At 42.0% G+C, this 4327-nt stretch overlaps 1 protein-coding gene across 1 annotated transcript in view; it reads right to left on the bottom strand.

Annotated features, from left to right (window-relative positions):
- The window catches only part of CES3 (carboxylesterase 3), a 74516-nt gene that overhangs the window by 34156 nt on the left and 36033 nt on the right, over positions 1-4327 (bottom strand). The gene's annotated exons all lie outside the window — the stretch shown is intronic.

The following is a 4327-nucleotide window of genomic DNA, read 5'->3' as shown; positions in this document are numbered from 1 at the left end:
AGCTCTAGCCCTCTGTGGCTATGTCCTTGTCCATGGGGGCTCAGGTTTCCCCAGGTCTCACCACACTTTGAACCAACCAGCCCTTCCTCTGTTCTCTCTCATCTCCAGTTCTATGGGAGTCTATGGCATATGGTTGAACTCAGACCATTTCTTCATTGCTGCCTTTCTGCCTCTTCCACTCGCCAGCAGACCAATGTGGTCACCAGCAAGCTTACATGCCTGTTCATGTGTTCCCTTCGAGTTTCAGAGTGGGGGGTTTGTCCTGAAGTGACTTGATTGCTTGCCTTAATGGCAAATGTTTCAGACTAAAGCACTGACATCTTTTAGATGGTATTTAATTCAAGCTATGTCACAATCTTTAAAAAGATAGTGGAAAAGTTTTAGAGCTGCATATCAAACATCTAGAAACATCTAACTCACTGCTACGGAGTCAATTCCAATTCACAGCGACCCTATGCTAGAGTAGAACTGCTCCCGTAGAGTTTTGAGCCAGCAAATCTTCACAGTAGCAGACAGTCTCTTCATTCTGAAGAGTGGCTAGTGGGTTTGAACTGCTGATCCTGCAGTTGCATGCCTGTGCTTAACTCATGGTACCACCAGGATACATAGAATCAGCTAATTTAAACCCAAATCTACTTATTTCAACGTACTGTTAACATCATTAAAAACTTTAGTTAAGTCAACATAAAATCACTTAAAATTTAGAAAGAAAGAAAATTAAACATCCTGAATTCTTAGTAAGGGAATGTGTATTTCTTAAAACTACACTTTCTGGTCAAAAAAAATTTAATTTCATATATCACATCCAACAATTCTGTCTGCTGCACATTGTTGTCAAGTACCATTGCGTCAGTACCAACTCATAGCAGTCCTGTATAGGGTTTTCGATGGATGCCTGGTGAGCTTGAACCGACGATCTGTGGTTCAAACCAACTTTGCAATCCAGCGCATTAACCTGTAGCATCACACCAAGACTGTGTTAGAGAGCATCTAAAATGAGTATCCTAGGGTTTTACAAGGTCACAAATCCATGACATTAAAACATGCTCACTATATTTTAAGGAGCCCTGGTGGCACAAGGGTTAGAGTACTTGACTGTGAACCAAAACATTGGCGGTTAGAACCAAGTCACCGCTGTGGGAGAGAGACGTGGCAGTCTGCTTCCATAAATATTGACTGCCTTCAAAACTCTATGGGGCAGTTCTACTCTGTCTCATAGGGTTGCTATGAGTCAGAATCAACCCACAATGGGTTTTGGTTTATACTTTATACTCTGAGGTTAAAAGAAGTATCTTGGTAAATTTTAAAAAGCATTTCAAAAGGACTGTAACAAAAATCATCTGTTACCGTGTAATCCTTCAGTTTTATTGGAGAACTCTTCCATCCTGTTCTTTGCCATATAAAATTCCAGATTTACAGCTTCATTAACTTTTCTTCTTCAAAAAATAGTTACTTTCATGGGCAAAAGGGGGAAAATAATGTTAAGATGCTTGACTGTCTTTTGAATCTTGGTTTCCCTTGCATATCATTGTAAAATAGACACTTGAGGGGGAGAGAAAGGAATAGCCAGAAATATCACCATAGAAAGCTTGTAAGTCCATCTTCTGTATTCCTATAACTGATGGAATACCTAAAATGGGCTACAACTTGCCCAGTGAAGGAGGCTTCCTGCAGAGCCTCTGCATTGCATTAAGACCATAGGTGGAATCCTGAACCCCATCTAGAATCTTCTGAGGTGGGAAATCTCCATTTGAAAGGACTAGCAGATCAGCCTGGAGTGGCTAGAAGAGCAGAAGATACTTCTTGAAAGAAAGACTGACAGGAAAAATACAAAACAATAACGGCAGTGTGACAACTTACAAGAACAAGCAAGTTGCTCGACCAGGAGATATCCAGGCAAGTGCTCAGGTTCCCTCAGGGCAAACTCCCTTCCAAGACTAAGACTCAAGGGGAGTCCATGAGCAGGCATGCGGTCTGACTGGTGACCAATGACTGGTGACCATGTTGGTCACCGATAAGGGGAAGTGAGGGAAAAACAGCAGTGAAGCTGTGAGCTAAGTCTGACCATATTCAATAGACTCCTGTGAACCCAGGTGGAGACCTGGTTGGCCAGCAGTATGGCAAGACCTGGGGACTCCTGGGCCCAGAGACAGTGACATAGCCACAGAGGACTAGAGTGGAGAGTGAAGCATCCAGCTGATAAGAATTGAAGGACCTGAAATGGAGTCAGAGATGATGACCTGGAGCAATGGAGCAGCTGGAGACTTTAGATCCAGAGAGGGAGAGCAAGTGTGTGCTGAAGACCTGGGGGGCACCAGGGGAAGGATTGCATGGAGGGGATTGTAACCATGGCAATGAGATGATATACGATAGAATGAATGTAAAACCAATGTTCTCCCATGTAAACTATCACATAATTCACAATAAAATATTTAAATTAAAAAAAAAAAAAGAGTTACAGCCTGAGGGTGGTGGTGGGAAGAATTGAGGGGATATGCGTAAGAACACCCACACTTGCAGACAACACCTACTTGACCTAGCATCAGTGTCTGTATGATTAGAACTTGACTAGAAGGAAAAAGAAGAGGAAAAAAAAAGAGTAATCTGATACAATTTGATGAACTTGACTTACACTTACAGATGCAATAGCTCAAAAGAGGGAGCAAATCTTTACAGTGAGGATCATTCCCACCTCCTTGGTACACAGGGTAGACAGGGATGGGCAACTTGGACATTGGCTACCCAAAATGGGGGGCGGGGGGGCTACAAAGGCAAGAAGTGACTGGTTTACAAGCTTTCAAGAGGGATCCTAGATCCAGAAGGCACGTAGGAAGGTAGAATCTTCACTGAATAGTATCCAATCTGTCTGGGCAGACCTGATGAAAAGAGATGTGGATAGGACTTTTGTGGTATAATAGCGAGTAATTGCTATCAGGACTGACTGAGGGTTGGAAATGTAGACTTTTGTAGCAAAAGGAGGGGAGTGGTTGACTTTGCAGTCCAGGAGTGGAGGTCCTTGGGACCATCAAGGGAGAAGAGCAGAGTGTGGGACCCTACGCAGAGAAACAGTGATACTGTTATGCCCAGTGTTCAGGGTCCCCAAAAATCACCTGAGGAGTCGATGCAGAAGCCGATGCAATTGCACAAGGGTTGTTTTATTCAAGCTCGAGCCAGGTCTCTACCCTTAACCGATGCAGCGGAATAGGGATAGAGCCCCAAGCTTTCTGATAGCGGGGGTTTTTATAGATTTTTACAAACAGATTCGGGGGTCTTCTACCTAACTTCTCTAGGATTGGTTTACACTTAGTAAGGTACGAGATTACACAATTTGATTGGCCACTACTTATAGCTAGGATAGCTTCATTAGGGTAAGGAAGGCGTTTGTTATGCTCGGACAGTTTAATTAGGGTAAGGAAGACATACATTATCTAGCCTTGGGTTTGTCAGGAGAGTTTATCTCTACTTTTATGGCTCGTAGGGGAAGGGGGTCATCTCTGTCTGGTACTAACTGACCAGGCACATTCCTGAAACAGGGAGACGTGCTTTAGCCTAAGTAGAAAATGGAGTTTTCTTCTTAGGGTCCCACAATACCAGAGATGGAGGCAGAGATGATGACGTGGAGAGATGGAGCGGCTGGGGACTCTAGACCTAGAGAGGGAGAGGGGCTGTGTGCTGACGACTGAGGGGCAGGCTTCCGGCATACCTTTTGGTTATTTGATGATGTATGGAGGGGACTGTAACCATGGCAATGAAATGATACACGGTAGGATGAATGTAAAGCTAATGTTCTCCCATGTAAACTATCATATAATTTACAATAAAAACAAAAAAATAGTTACTTTCTTCAATATGTTGAAGTAAATAAATAACCCAAGAGTAAAAAATAACTTTAGCTATGATTTCTAAGTTCAGATCATTTTCATTTTATACCACCAAATTAATTCACATACTGGCTCAAAAGCCAGGAAGGCTACTTAAGAAAGGAAAGGTGCTAATGCTATCATCTTAAGGTGACTATTTTACTGAAATCCAGTAAGAAACAAAAGAAAAATTTATTAGTTCCTACACTCTTGCCACCTCAACAGCAGACTATCCTAACAGAACATTAAAAAATATTTATTTTGTTGTTGAGAATATACACCGTAAAACATACATCAATTCAACCCTCTGTACATGTCGTGTACAATTCAGTGACATAGATCTAACAGTTACCTTTTCCAAACACTGTTATTTTAGATTTTCTCTACATCATTTAGCTTGGGCTTCTGAATAAAAATGAACATACAGATTTTTATCATCCACTGCCTTGAGCAAGGTTTTGAAAAAA

This window comes from Chrysochloris asiatica, unplaced genomic scaffold (genome assembly GCF_000296735.1).
Source record: "Chrysochloris asiatica unplaced genomic scaffold, ChrAsi1.0 scaffold00055, whole genome shotgun sequence".
NCBI lineage: Eukaryota > Metazoa > Chordata > Mammalia > Afrosoricida > Chrysochloridae > Chrysochloris > Chrysochloris asiatica.
This window is presented reverse-complemented; position numbering and strand designations above follow the sequence as displayed.